A 16,376-nucleotide genomic window follows, 5' to 3' on the forward strand; every position below is an offset into this window, starting at 1 on the left:
TAAATTTTTTGATTTTTCACTTGAATCAATTTTAAAACACGTTTTTACTTAAATTTGTTGACTAGGGGCATATAGAGCACCATATTATCGAGGCATAATGAGCATTTTCTGCCGTTGAATCTAGCAGCGAATTAAAATTGATTTATAGAGCCACACCTTCACTAGTTTTCATCCGACGATTCAGCCTATTGGTAAGGTGTCGGAGAGGTAATTAAAAGACTAGAGTTCGATTTCTGTTCGAGGTGATTTTTTTCCATTTACAATTCATGATCGCTTTTTTTACGGCTAGTAGCATCATCCGCATTTTACGGCTAGTAGCATCATCCTTCAAACAAAGCCCATAATGTATGAGCGTGCGTGAATTGTTTTTATTCTACAAACAGACCTAGATTATTTTGTTATTGCTTTGTTTGATGAATCTACGACAAACCTGACCTCATCGAGTTGAATTCGCTGCTAGATTCCCCGACAGAAAACGCACATCTTGCTCTGATTAATGGTGCTCATACTGCCTCAGGGGGGGTTCTCATTATGCCTCTACAGTGGCTGGTTTTCGGCTTTTGGCAAATTTTTTTAAAATGCATTTTTTAACGTTTTCATCTAGTTTTTCACGTTTCAGCCCGTTAGGGAATAGGCTTTTTAAGTGTCTGAACACGAAACAATAATGTATCCTCCATATTATAGCTATTTTCTATGGTTAAATAAGTGTTTTTCTTAAGGTGGCCATTATGCCCCCATCTCCCCTATCCTTTCCGTATATTGTTGCCGAACCCCCAAACCGAAGTTTTCACCAACACCAGCGATGGTGATATCACTGACGACATTGTATGTTGATCAGACATCTACCAAACATCTTCCAAGTGTCGGAATCAAACAAAAAAAGGGTTGCCGATTGCCGAGGTGTGTGGTGAATTGCTCATTGTCGCTGGTTGGCAAGGTTGCCAATCACCAGCGCGAAAACTTCGGATTTCAACAGCATTGACAATATTGAGCACTAGGACGTGGCCGGTGCCATTATTGATGTTTAAAGAGAGAGCATCAGTTTTGGTTTATGCTATAAATCCCAAACAACCATCCTTTATTTATCATGGTATTCGAAATAAGTTTTTTTTGAGAGCGACTACGAAAAAAAATTACGTCTTCAATTGTACAAAGCTTCTAGAGAATTATTATGTTTTTTGATTTTCCTGATTTAATTTTCGTGTTTAACTGCTGGTCAACATAAAAAATATATTAATAAATAACGATACTTTTCCTGAAATTTTGAAACAGTTATTATGACTTAAGAACTTCGTTCGGTTTTTTTTTTTCAGAAGAAAAATGTCGTTGGTCATCGGGATAGCTCTGTTGAATAAGTCGTTCGCTCGTTTGTCCGCTTACCATTCGATTGCTGATGATGATCAGCGTACCGTGAAACGCGTGAAACCCCATCCGAGTGAATGCGCCGCTCCGCGTATGTTTTTTTTAATTCTTCTAGCCATGGGAACCGTTCTGCCGTCTGATAAATGTCCGCATGCATAGTAGGATCTTTTAAATGCAACAGCGAACGACCTTTTCCGAGAGGGGTTGCTGGTTCACTTCTCCGGGTTGTTGGAATGAACTCTCTCTCTCCCACTGTGAAATTTTCCCACCCCTAGCGAACTGGCTGACGGAGGAATTTCTGCAATGGCAAAGCAGGCGGTTGGCTGGGCCAATGTTGTTGTTTTGGGTTCACTTTGGAGGAGTTGTGGTGTTTCTCGTGTTTTGGAGACGCGTGCAAGGGAGTTTCTCTCGATTTGTCGGGGGCAATAAATGCAATAAATAACAGATGATAAGGGATTTCGGTTAGGTGAGCAGCTGGTGAGTGAATTCGTTGTTGAGTGAACTCAGTGAGATAGGACTGCGAAGAACGCGGTTTCAATTATTTCAAGCTGTTGTTGGTTGGCTTCTCGGCGCGTTTGCACCGTTTGTTTCGTCCCATTCGTCCCGGTTTGGGTTGACGATGATGACAAGTGGGTGAAACATGTTGTCAGGTTTCCTTAAGTTTTCCGCTCATTCTCTTTTGTTTTCTGGCAGCTCTGCGTGCGGTTCGTGGTGTTGCTGTTGGAGTGTGTTTGTTTGATGAGAAGGAGCACACGTTGCAGCCGGTGGTCTTCGTCACCCCAATGTTGAATTGGTGAATGAATTTATTTTCAAAATTCGAGCATGTTGGGGGAGCCGTTTGACGTTTACGAGCGGCAGTTTAATTTCAACCGTTGGTTCCGGCGCTAGCAAAAATTTGCTCCGCCTGCACTTGGTGTCCGAACGTCCGAAAAAAAAACTACGAAATACCGTGTAACGACTATACGATGAAATTTTCCTACCAGCGACTACCGTGCTAGAGGTTTGTCCAACGTTGTTTTGCCAGCAGTGTTGTTAATTTGTTGTTTTCGCGCGTGGTTTATCTCAGCAGGAAAATTTTTGCGAGCGAGATTGTGTGAGCGGGAAAATCGTGATGCCCAATGCAGAAATCTCACGTGAGCAAGTGAAAGAATTTTCCTCCAACAATCTTGGGGAGGAAAACCCGACCCGAACAGAAGTCGTCGTCGTCAGTCTGTCAGAGTCAGTGTCTCGCGAAGAACGTGTGCAAAGTTTCTTGGATCCCCTTGGCTTACTTAGCTAGGCTTGGGGCCCGCAGTCGTTTGTCCGCACAGGTTGTCAGTGTGAATCTCTGTATCTTTAGCCAATAGGGAAAAAAAACAGAGAGGAAGAAGAAATCTAGAGCATGCTTTGCAGCCGACGTCGACTAGGAAAGAGGATCTGAGCACAGCACCGTAGCAGGCGTAGCGAGCAGAAGAAAAATAATAGTAAACTAGGATAAAAAAGTGAGAATTAGCATTCCTTTTCTCGAGCAGCGCGCCTACTTGGGTGATGATGATGGTGATGGGGCCAAAAATTGGTTGCTGCTCTGGAGCTATTTGAGCGCTGATGTAATTTTGCTGTTGGCTGCTCTGCTTGAATTATATTTTCGGGACTATTGGAATTGGGAGCAGAATAATGCTGAACTTTCTGCCCGAAGAAAAAGCGAAGAACAGGAAGAAGCCAAACACGGGCAAAATTGGCCAAGTTTTCGCTGAGATTTTTCCGAGATGGGCGAATGAGACGACGACGACGACGGACGGTGAAAATCGCAGATAATTTTGTCGTTTATCGTGTGTGTTGTTGGTTTTCTGCGAGCAGCATCGGAGGGAAAGGAGCAAAAAAATCTCAGTTTGTGTACTTGTGTGATGAATTTTTGATGCTCATAAAATCAATATTGTGAGAGCGCTTTAGGAGAGTTCCAGCGCGTGTTCTGTGTGTGCAGATAGTGAAAATTGATTTTCATCTCGACGACTGGCGATCGGGATTGGGTCGGATTGGACCGGACATGGCGAAGGACCCCGCTGGTGGATTTCGGTGGTGCGTTTCCACGAAACTCGCCAAGAAGAAACCCTGTAGAATGTCAATTGTCTTCATCTCACTCGCGAGCGCGCGTGCCATTGTTTGTGTGTGTGTCGGTGCGTTTAACTCGGTGCATTACCACCCACCACAGCATCCCAACCTATAAGCGAGGGGGGTCATCTTCGAGGGAAGTGGGCTAGAAGTCTCTTGCAAAATGGTGAAATGCAGTCATTCCAAGACAGCTGCCAGCAACCCCCCGAACGAAAATACTTTACTTTCGGGGTCTCCCCGGAGAATGAAAAGTGGCTATTCCGTTGAAAAAGATGTCCTTTGGAGTGCTCTTTCTCTTTTTTCGGAAGGGGGCCTCTTCTCACTCAGATAATCGCACTCGACGAGGACCACTTTTGTGATGCTCTGCTGAAAACACTCTGTCACTGTCCTCGCGTAACAAATCCTAACTTGACAGAGCCGAGTAGCAGAAAGTCCCAAAGTTTGGCAGTGGCAAACGGATTGGCCAACAACAGCTGAACGTTCGCTCGGTCGACAGACCGAATTTCGTTCAGTAGGAGTAGAACCAGGGGGGATGAAAGGGATTTCGTTTGGGAGTGATATTACGCGGGCAGGAAATCGTGGGAAAACATCGACAGCTCTCGGACGGACACAGCTCGAGAACTAAACTACACTACACACTATGCTAAGAAGAAGAGTGGCTTAGAAGCACATGTCTGTCCCGGTGCGGTGTGTGTCATCGTAGATATCTGCGTGTATACCCGCGTGTGTATGTATGTATGTGTACCTTCGTTCGTGTGTCGCGGTATAAATAATTTAGTATTTTCCGAAAAAGGAGTAGAGGATTTGGTTTCGGGTTTTGGGTAGTTCAATCAGCTTGAAAGTGGATCCCCTGACAAATCTTCCAACACACCCTCATCATCTGGACCGGCTGCAGCATCTTCTCGCACTTTCTGGATTTGGTGGCGGAAAATTACGGTAAGAGCTCGACGGAAAAACGGTGGTTTTCTGGAAATCTTTCTGATGATGATAAGAAACTCTGGGGACTCTCGCTTCAAGATAAGGACCAGTGAACTGTAAACAGCCATATCGGTTCGCTTGAAACGGAGGCGTGTGTGGGAATGCCAAGACGTCTGAGGACGACGTCGGCGGCGTATCGACCTACCCCTGAGTCTACATAGCGATGCGATGGATGTTTGATAAGATAACTGCGCTATTTAGTGCGGCGTTGCGTTCGCTGGTGATGATAAACTTCGAAGTGGGATCCGGGTGTTTTTGGGTCCGGAGCAATCCGGAAAGAAACTTTTTCAATAAAACTATTAACGAGTGATTTATCGGAGGTCGAGCAACTGCTCAAGAGGAGTTGCTTTTGGTTGAACTTTTTTAAACATAAACTTTGCTCGGGTTTTGAAACAGTGAAGAACCGCATTGAGCACATAGTTTCAAAGCAAAATCTACGGGACATTAAAAGTTTATTTTAGATTATCTTTGTCGCTATCGTTTTGTTTTATCTTATATGTTATGCCATTTTATTCATACGAACAAAAGATTTGATAAAATACTTTCTAACGTACAATGTTCCTAGCCAGAGGATCGCACTAATCCAAAAGTAATATAATGCTTAAGTACCTATGAAATTTTACTATTATTTGTTCATTCCTACTGTTCTCATAATTCTTATGATGAAAAATAATTCAATTTTGTTTTTAATTTTTCAGTATTCAAGCGGAAAAGTATTAATCATTTATAAAAACCGGAATTCAGCTATCTTCAGCAACCTATTTATCCATTTATTTTCTAGCTTTTAGCATTGTTGCCCAAAAAGCTTTATTTATCTGTAAATTCGAGTTATGCTAAATAAAAATCATTCTTATTTTCTTGCTATCGAAATACCGGTATATGAACTTTTCATTTACCGTGGTTGATTTAAAAGGAATCTTTCGATTGCTTTGACTCAGTCAAAATTTTCAATTTTACTCGGTTCTTGTGAACGTCTTCGTACATATAAGATTTTGGAGACGTTTTTTGAGATACTAGTCTCCAAAATTAAAATCTTGCCAATCCAAGTATTTTACTCGAGAAACTGCTCATAAAAAAGCAAAAGCAATTGCTAGTGTTTTATTCATAACAGCCATTGTAATGAATAATCTTTCCCACTTCTTAAAAAAGGTAGGCTCCCATATAAAATTAACGAAATCGTTGCAACTCAAACAATTTTTAATTTTTTTTTATAGAAATTGATCTACAAACGTGTTTGCCAAAAAGTCGATTTATTGTATAACATTGAATCGAAACGACTAAACTCAAATACGATACATTTCGTCATCTCAAACAAACTGATTATTTTACTTTTCACTTATAGTATAGCATAAAGTCTGTTTCACATAGAATCTGGTCGGATAAAATAGATCATTTCTCCGCAAAGAAATAACGTACAACAAAAGTAAAAATGTCATTTTGTAGGGTGTTTATAGCACTTTAAGGAAAAAAATACATAAAAATCATTCGTCAGCTATTCGGATGAATTGTTGAACTTGTTTTGTGATACCACCCATCATTTTCTGCACAGTACTGCTGGTAACCTCATTCGCCATCTTGTTCCACCACTTTTCCATTTGAGGGGTTTTTTTTTTCATGGTTCTGCCACATTTCTTCAGTTTGCCCTTAACTATTGCCCAATATTTCTCGATGGGACGAAAATCCGGACAGTTTGGTGGATTGATACTTTCAACAAAATCGATCTTGTTCTCCTTATACCACTTAACGACATCTCGGCTGTAGTGGCAGCTTGCCAGGTCCGGCCAGAACTTCACCGGACCTTTGTGGGACCGAATGAATGGCAAAACCCTCTTCTGGAGACATTCTTCTTAGTAAACATTTCCATTCATTTTGTCCCCAGTGATGAAAATCTTAGTCTTCTTCCCACAACTACAGATCCCTTGTTAAATCATCAACTTACGAGCAAATTTATCTGCGAAATCAAACTTGAATCTACCCGCAACATTCCCTTTACACTTCGCAAGGTAAAATTTGTCACCGGGTATTTGTCCAAAATCCATTTTGACGTAAGTTTCGTCGTCCATCAAAATGCATCCGTTGTATTTGGTCAACACTTTCTCGTACAACTTCCTTGCCCTGGTTTTAGCAACCAGGTTTTGTTTCAGCGTCATGTTGGGGTGTTGGCTTGCATGTTACGACCGCAAGCCTCCTCGCAAACAAATTCGTCGAGCTGTACTGTGGTTCGTCTTGAACTTTTTCGCCAAATCACGCAAGGAGATTCCAGGATTATTGTGAACTGATCGAACTGATCCTTTGCTCGCAGCTTCCGGTCATATGTTCCACTTTTACGCCTGGTTTGTTTTGCTCGATCCACCGTAAGGGTCTCCCAGTAACGTTGCAGCACCGAATTTACAGTCGATTTTGGATATTTCAGGAGTTTCGGGATCTATACCCCTGGCCCCTGACCACAACGGTTTCTCTACGTGAGTGTGCAGAATTTTCTCTCGCCTTTCGCGTTCCATCGTCGATAACTTTTGACTGACTGCTTCAATTTTGATGAAATTTTCACCACTAAGTAAACAAACCATCCGGATCAAGCACTGTCATTAGATTCGCGATGTGACAACTAGGGGCGCTGCAGTAAATGAAAAGATGCGATCAGATTCTATGTGAAACAGACTCTAACATTGGGTGACTACATACATCTTGCATTGGCTGATACACAAGATGCAACTCAGAATTAAAACCAACACAAGATACCAAAATGAGTATCTGGATGCTACACTCATTTCTAGTGTTAATTTGAAAGATAAATGTGGTATTTACTTTAATGCACACCACTTCAAGACAATGTAATCATAATGTGATAATCTTATACTAAAAATAAACAATCCATGTGCAGAGAACTCTAGCGACCTAGAATGTTGTATTCAGAGAAGTATAGGGAAGGGATATTTTTACAGGGAATATTTTTTGGAGAATGGAAAAAGGATTAAAATACAACAGAAAAATCAACATGTGACGTTTAAGATATAATTTAATAAAAGAAACGATCACACCAAAGTCCATTGAAAACTGGTAGGTTTAAGCCGTTGCTGTCTCTCAATCCTTCCTGGTTTTTGTTGATCGAAACAAAATTCTTGAAACATATGAAATTCACCTTATTTTAATTTACGAAACAACAAACGGACAAAAGCGACGTCGCGGATAAAACACGACAATCTCGAGCACGGCCTGCTGCGCCTCCCACTGATTTGATTACTTTTCACATTTTTACATAACATCGATACGCACCTTCATATTAAGAAAACGTGTGCGTTCAAAAGAAATTTGTGCAGTGCAAAATAGGACCAACAAATGTTTCGTGCTTGTCATATAGCTCAGTTAGCAAGTCAGTTGTCTCCTGAGCCGATGTCCGCGAGCTCGATCCCAAGGGTAAACACAGTTGTACCGGATAAGTTTTTCAATAACTGTCTGCCAACTGCCACGTTGATATAAAGTTGTGAGTGATATGGAACTGGGAAAACGACTGTAATCGTCACAAAAATGATAAAAAAATGATAAAAAAATGACTATACCAAATTGAGGTTTATACTGAGATAAAAAAGTTTAACAATGGTTTTCATATTCTGTTGAAGTTTTTTTTTTTAAAATTAGTTTTGATCAACACCCGATTTCAGGACTACATAGCTTAACATAGAAAGGACATTTTTTCAGAACTTGGAGGTCGATTTCTCTGAAGTTGTCTTCGTAGACCGCAATAAGTGATATTATGTTTTAAAGGTTTTCACCAGAGAGTTTTTTTTGTTTAGGTTATGTGTATCTGAACTTTGAAAAACATATCTTCTAAAGAAACATGTTTCTAAAAACCTCTTCATACAAATATGACACAACTCGAATAATTTCTAGAAACTACTGAACCGGTCAACGTGAAATTTGGTGTGTAGTCGCCTTCAAGGCCGAGAATGGTTTCTACAATCATTTCAAACCTTTCCAAATCAATGGAGAGGGGGGGGGGGGGGCTCTAATACAAAATTATACAAAAATATGACACAATTCAAACAATTAAACCGATCAACGTAAAATTTGGTATAAAGCTGTTTTCAAGACCGGGAATGGATTCTATAATACATTCAAATCCCTCCGAATTAAGGAAGGGGAGAGCTTTAATAAAAAGTTAATATCGATATGTCAAAATTTGAACAATTTTCAGAACCACTGAAGCGATCAATATGAAATTTGATGTTTGTAGCAGTTTTCAAGACCGGGAATACGTTCAAATCTCTGTCAAATCCAAAAGTGAGAGCTCCATGCTTCCGAAAATCAATCATTTTCACTGAGCCATGCTTGACTACATTCAGAACCAAAAAATCAAAGCAGTCAAATTTTCCTTCTTCAACCAAATCATACAAACAATCATGCATGACAACGACGCTTCTGTATTTGAAACACTTTTGCGATACATGATGAGGTAAAAAAGGACGCAGACTATCAGCAACGAACGTCTCGATGCTGATTTCCTTCCCCTAACGACTTTCAACCTTTAGGATCATAACTGATATGTATCAGTTCTGAGCGATCTATGTAGGCTATCAGATGATTTTTTATTTTTCGTTTTGCCTAGAAGGACAAAATCATGACTAGGTAACCGCAATGAACTGTCCAGCATGTGCTACAGCTTTTTTGAACATGTGGTCCTGGTATTTATTCAGATTTTTCCTTTTGAAACATTAATGATCGTCTATCAACAACGAGCATTATCAACAATGATGCGAGGATAGACGTTCGGGAATGATTGAGGGAGCGACGTTCAAAATGTATCACCAAGTATGTCGATCACCGTCGATTAGCCACGTGACGAATAGCAACGGTAGCCTCCGGTGGGGCATGGTATATCTTCTTGTATCAAGTTAGTGTTGATTTTCGACATATGTTCAATGGGTACTTTTACCACGTGCGTATCACAGCACTCGGAGGAAGCATCATTCTAGCTAGAAACCATTCCTGATTGCTTTTCTTGAGCGATTTTCCGACCACTGGAGAGCTCACATACAAAATTAACAAAAATTCAACAATTATCGAAGAATTTTTGTTAAAAATCGATGATCGTAAGCGATTTGACATGATGAGGTGATTTTTCGAATTGACAAATAAGTTTTTACAAAATGAATTGATCATTTTAAAGGGATAATTTATTGGGTTGAAGATCCTTCGTCCAAATTTTCTAAAGGGTGGCTCTTCTAACCTTCAAACCTTCAAGTTACGTTGAGACTCAAGACAATCTAGAAGCTCAGAACTTAAAATACGTTTTTTCTATCTGTAAAGTTTTTTTTTGCCAAATGAAGAGATATGAAAAATATTTTGTCCATCCATTCCTTTAGTTTCATTGGAAATTCAAGATATTTTAGTCATTTTTATATTTTTTTTTCATAGTTTTTTTTATATTTTAGTTTGGATAAATCAGTATACTTTGAAAATCTTTTCACACTCTTCTAATTCATAGTAAGAAACCTAAATTATATATTGACCGAAAAAATTAAAATAATGGAAATCAGCTGGAAATTTAAAAAATATTTGAAATCTGTAATAATTTCAAAATATCGTGTTCTGTGACACAGATGCTGAGATAGAAGTTTCCTCAAAACTCTGTGAAATAACAGATTTTTCTGTGATTTTGGCAATTTTGCTTGAAGCAACTCATTCATAGAATAAAGTTTATAATAAATTCCGGTTTCTTATGAATCACGATATAAATTATTTATATTCAAAATTTATGGAAACATTAATTATTTAGCTCAATTGATAAAACAATTATTTCTCAAACCGATTTCCAGTTCGAGCTCAAGTGTAAAATCAAACACAAGGGAATCGGATAGGTTTTCAATACCAGACGACCAATTGAATCCTGGAGTATTATAAAATAGCTAACCACTTATGCTTTGCTACACTTTGTAAAACTGAAGGATTGTGTGTAAAACACAATTTGAATTTTTATTTATTAGGTATAGTTTATCGTTTCCGGAGAACCGGAGTAGGCTTTGGCGGCATAGGACGAAGAAAATTTTCCGCGTGTGTCAAAATCATTGTGTTAAGAAAAATTTTGTTTTTTAAAAGAAATTAATCGAAAAGTGAAATGTCTATCCTGTCAGGCTATCGAAAATCGATCGAAGAAATTCTCCTCTGGCAGAATTAGTATTTTGCAGTAAAACGAAGTTAAGTAGGTAGGCGTTGTCGGGTCCGTGATTGTTTTCAAAAGAGTGCTTTTTGACTAATTGTTCGAAATTTGTTCCATTGCACAAATGACCGGATGTCTACTGAAACACTGATCACCGGATGTGTTTGGAACGGACTTGCAGGTTGATTGCTAGTGCAACAAGTGGTGTGAATAGTGTTTCTCTTATGTAATTGAAGAAATTCTAGAATCCTTTTCAAATGGTATGAGGTAAGATGTTAAAAATGTGTAACTTTGCGTTAAACTATATTCATATTTTCATAATAGCTTAACTATATTATTGGGGATTCGTGGGTAGGACAGGACATCAAACGAGCGGAAAACTGATAAACAATGGATTGTGGGTTCAAGCCAGCCGGAGTTTTTCGGCAAATTTGGAATCATGAGTAGGTTACTTAGGTACCTTTTCAGGATTTTTTATTTGTTTCGAACAGTTTGAAGGGAGTGAGATGAGTCAAACCTGTCCCAAGCCAGTGGTAACGGACCCCTTGGTTGTGCTGCAATTATTGTTTATGAGTTAAGCATGAACAATATTTGACTGCGCGATCGAGATTTCCCGTACCGACTCGGGTCGAAAGACCTATCAGCCACTGGTGGGTTTTAATACATACATACATACATACATTAGGTATAGTTTATCGTTTCCAATTGGAATTTTAACATCTAAAACAACCTCTTTAAATGAAAGCTACTTCTTAAAGTTCGAATAGTATTGGCAATGAAGATTGATTCTCATTCTGAAATAATGACTTAACTTTATTGGCTTCATTAGTTCTCGTATGTTACAAAAACACGAATAATGTTTTTTTATGAGTTTTTCTACCATTACCATTAATTAAGAATCAGTTTATAACGGTCAAGGGTGACATAAATTGACGTTCAAAGTCAGCGTAGATTGATGAAAATTGATGCAGAAATGCGTATGTTTTTAAATCTTCTAATAACATTATTTCAGTTAATAAATTTTAGCAAAAATGTTAATGCTTGTATGAAAAGATCTTGAACAAGTGTTTTTTCAACATTTCGATAAGATTCATAAACAATCATTGCCTAGATCTTAAGGAAAGTAAAAGTTTCGCTCAAGATCATTTACCCTAAGCCTCATCCGGACGTTTGTATTGAATTGATGAAAAAATTGCAAAAAATTATTCGCCGGTTGTCTAAATAAGAGCAATCAGCGTAGTTTGTTAAAGACATGAACGTGCATATAAAAGTGGATTTTTGGGAGAAATAATTTGAATGCGAGCAACTGAGCTTGCGTTTGAAATTTATAAATACAGTTTTAGATACTGTTCACAGTATTGATTCGATATCAAGAAAATGAGGACATAAATCAGTTAACGAAGGCTTGTAAAGTCTCAACCGAAATCTGTTAGCTGTAATAAGTAACACCAGCAGTAATAATTTATTTTGAGGGAATGGTATATATAAAACTTGAGTGTACCATTCTACGAATAAAAAGTGGTATAATCTTCGAAAGTGGTATTTCGCAAACATTTACAAGCTCAAGATACTGGATTATCATTGTATAACACATGGGTAGGATAAAAAACATTAATATAATTTGAAGACTAAAAAAAGGATGTGAAATCTCTTCCAACGTGATTATCCCAATCAAAACTAACAAAACTTACAAAACCAAACATGGGCAAAATTTATCATAAGATGAACAAAAAGCTTCCAAAATTTCGAAATGTTAAACGACTCATTTTGATTTTTATTTTATGTGAACCCGAGCAAAGCCGGGTAAAATCAGCTAGTATTCTATAAACAATGCTTTTGAAACCACTCCTTAAACTAACCAGTAAATTGTTACTCTAGGGATGTGCCTGTTGTTAATGGAAGCAATTTCCCTGTACCAAGAGACAACAAGCATCGAAACTTTCACATCAAAAGCTTAAACTTTCCGCCCTGGCTCTGGGTCCTTGCTCGCTTTTATCTGTCGGTGAACTGGAACAGTAGTTGATAACACCACTCTGCTGCACCGAAGTTTGTTTTTCGGAAGTTTGTTTTTTTAACTGAATAAAATTTTTCATTGTACTTCCCGTCGAATGACTCTATTCAAAAGATAAACAAACTCTAATTGAAAGGATCCACCCTATGGGCCGTGACGCCGGACGACGGACGTCGACGAAGCCATTATATGGAGAAGAAATAAGTTCGCAACCGCAGAACAGATACAAGGATTTGCGTTTTGATCCGGCGAGCGAAATAACGTCATCGTCCCAGAAAGCAATCGCCGAAACGGTTTCGATTCGCTCGCGCTTGCTTTTGGCTTGTTGGCTGTGAAAATTTAATGCTACAATTCGCCGTTTGCTGTTCTTTAATCTAGTAGCCTAGTAGGCCTTTGCTAGTCGCTGCTGGTTGAGAAAGGAAGGCGGAGAGAGATGAAAAAAAAAAAAAAATTAAAACTGCCTACCAAAAACTCGACCAAAAACTAAAACAGCATGCCGCGGCCTACTGAAACCGAGACTGAGGGTAGGAAGGGATACACACCTAGTAGTACTATACCACACTCCCAGCGACTACTGAGATGATCATCATCATGCATACGAAAACGGAAAATGTTTTTCTCGAAACCGGGTGAAAAGTTGTACAGTCACAGAAATTCTGCTGCTCTGCCACGGCGAACGAGCAGGCACAATGCAGGAAAAGCAACAGTAGCAACAAGAACCAAAAACACGCAGAATTATCCTCCCAGCAGAAAGTGAAAGAAATGAAATGCTATTTTTGTGTTGTGTTCGTGTACCGTAAAGAGGAGAGTTTTTGGAAAAGTTTATTTCTTGACTTTTTCATCACTTACTGCTGCTGCTGCTGATGCGGGTTCAGTTCAGTTCAGTTCCGTCCTATGCTACTCTGCTGTGGGTTTGGGTACAATTGAAGGCAGCCAGCCGAGTAGAGGCGTGCTTCAGTTAGTGCAGAGTTGGTTGTTTAATTGAATTGTTGGATACTTTTGTATCGTTTTGAGAAAATGGTGGATACGTTTTTAAAGTGTGTTTGTTGGCAAATGCACTTCAGCCATTTTGGAACGAGGAAACTTGTTCTGATGAATCACATTTTTTCAAAACGTTGACAACATCACAGATTCTTGCAGAAATGCAAAGAGTTAGGTCGATTGTGATTCTAAAAGAAAAAAATCTAGGAAAATCATGCTGGAAAGAATCTGAGGAATGGCAAGGTGCTACTTTGTCTCATAAAATTGGTATGTTACATTGAACTATAATTCTATTATTCATTGGAAGTGCTTGACATCCAATAATGATTCGAAATGTTCATGCCTTTCACCCATTCTCTCGGGGGAATATTTACGAACGCCTTTCCCCCGGAGAGGTTCAGTTCAGTTATCAATAAACAATTCCGAATTATTTATTAAGAGCCTGTGGAAAGACAAAGTTTAACACCCTCGGTACGGCGGATCTATAAATCCGCACCCGGAAATCCCCTCTGGAGCAACAATTTGGGGGTCCTGGAGAACTGGCTGGCTCCTAGTATAGTTGTACACGCTGCTCCCTCCCAGCGATAGAACTCACAATGGCAACAAAGTCACGCACGAGCAAACAATGTTAGGCAGGAGTTAATCGGTTCCTCGGTTCTTCCGATACGAACCCCATTACGAAGTAATGGATTTGACGCGCTCGGTGACTGAGGTTTGTGCTATCCCCACTTCCCGATTTCCATTATTTCCTGCCTGCCTCCCTATTTCACATAAGCCCCAAGAATATTTTTTTCCGAAGTCCAGGAAATATATTTATGTTAACAACTCTGGGAAAAGGTTTTCTGTAACCATCAGTTGTTGTTCAGTAGTTGTAGTTTTGGGGGGAAGTTTTTTCGCCCCCTTTTTGTCTAGTAGGGGAAGCAGGAAAAAAACATTTCAAATCAGAATCGGTCCCAACCTATGTTAATAAATGATGAATCGGGGAGGCGCCCAGGCAGTTGTTGTAGGAAGGCTCTGACTCGACCCTCTCGGATCACCCTGAACTAAACATGGGCGTTGTCGGAACAGTTTTTGGGTGAATAAACCAAACTCTGCATCAAACAATTACCTCGGTTTGCGTGTGTGTCCCATGACATGGGAATAGGACTATGCTTTTATGGAAATGTCGGTCAAAAATCACCAAACAACTTCGGTGCCACCACACGGTTCAACTTTTTATCGCTCTCAATTATTTATACAACTTATCGGATAGCAACTTTTGTTTTACATCTGAATCTGGTGGTCCCAGGGAGGCAGACCATTTGCCCAGACCCAGCACAATGACCACGCATGTTGGTCGAGTCGGGTGAAACCAAATGGACACAGTCATGTGACAAATTGATGGTTGTCGTCGTAATTTAGCTCATTATGGTGTTGATTCTTCTATTTCCCTACACAATATATGTATTTATTTACGACATCAAATGAAGTTTTTCAAAGGCAAACTTTGTGGGAAAACAAATTTAGAGCCTAACTAATATCGGTTTTTGATCTAGGTACGGCACACCAAACGAGCATTTTCTAATCAATTTTTAGTATCGCGTGGGAGCTTTTTGAAGCAAAAGGCACACTTGTTAGGACAGGAATCGGAATGCGAACCATTATAAATAGATTGTGGGCTGCCAAACATGAGTTTGTGGATAAATTAATAACGTTAATTTAATTTTAAAACTGTTATCAATACCTATAATCAGTTATCAGTAAAATTGCATAAGAAGCAAAACTGCAAAATTACAAAAACGACAAAAAATGACAAAAATGACAAAAATGACAAAAATGACAAAAATGACAAAAATGACAAAAATGACAAAAATGACAAAAATGACAAAAATGACAAAAATGACAAAAATGACAAAAATGACAAAAATGACAAAAATGACAAAAACGACAAAAATGACAAAAATGACAAAAATGACAAAAATGACAAAAATGACAAAAATGACAAAAATGACAAAAATGACAAAAATGACAAAAATGACAAAAATGACAAAATGACAAAAATGACAAAAATGACAAAAATGACAAAAATGACAAAAATGACAAAAATGACAAAAATGACAAAAATGACAAAAATGACAAAAATGACAAAAATGACAAAAATGACAAAAATGACAAAAATGACAAAAATGACAAAAATGACAAAAATGACAAAAATGACAAAAATGACAAAAATGACAAAAATGACAAAAATGACAAAAATGACAAAAATGACAAAAATGACAAAAATGACAAAAATGACAAAAATGACAAAAATGACAAAAATGACAAAAATGACAAAAATGACAAAAATGACAAAAATGACAAAAATGACAAAAATGACAAAAATGACAAAAATGACAAAAATGACAAAAATGACAAAAATGACAAAAATGACAAAAATGACAAAAATGACAAAAATGACAAAAATGACAAAAATGACAAAAATGACAAAAATGACAAAAATGACAAAAATGACAAAATGACAAAAATGACAAAAATGACAAAAATGACAAAAATGACAAAAATGACAAAAATGACAAAAATGACAAAAATGACAAAAATGACAAAAATGACAAAAATGACAAAAATGACAAAAATGACAAAAATGACAAAAATGACAAAAATGACAAAAATGACAAAAATGACAAAAATGACAAAAATGACAAAAATGACAAAAATGACAAAAATGACAAAAATGACAAAAATGACAAAAATGACAAAAATGACAAAAATGACAAAAATGACAAAAATGACAAAAATGACAAAAATGACTAAAATGACTAA

General features: G+C 38.2%; 1 protein-coding gene across 11 annotated transcripts in view; it reads left to right on the forward strand.

The window, feature by feature from the left end:
• The first annotated feature begins 2,211 nt into the window (after window positions 1-2,211).
• Window positions 2,212-16,376, forward strand: part of LOC129747362 (hemicentin-1-like) — a 485,337-nt gene continuing 471,172 nt past the window's right edge. For 2 of the 11 annotated variants that reach the window (XM_055741525.1, XM_055741536.1), the window contains exon 1: window positions 2,561-2,843. The gene's annotated coding sequence lies outside the window, so the exon portion shown is untranslated. Of the gene's footprint in view, window positions 2,363-2,557; window positions 2,949-2,988; window positions 3,229-3,280; window positions 3,418-16,376 lie in introns of those variants that run through there. The other 9 variants (XM_055741531.1, XM_055741527.1, XM_055741528.1 and 6 more) reach the window with 9 other exon arrangements.

This window comes from Uranotaenia lowii, chromosome 2 (assembly GCF_029784155.1).
Source record: "Uranotaenia lowii strain MFRU-FL chromosome 2, ASM2978415v1, whole genome shotgun sequence".
NCBI lineage: Eukaryota > Metazoa > Arthropoda > Insecta > Diptera > Culicidae > Uranotaenia > Uranotaenia lowii.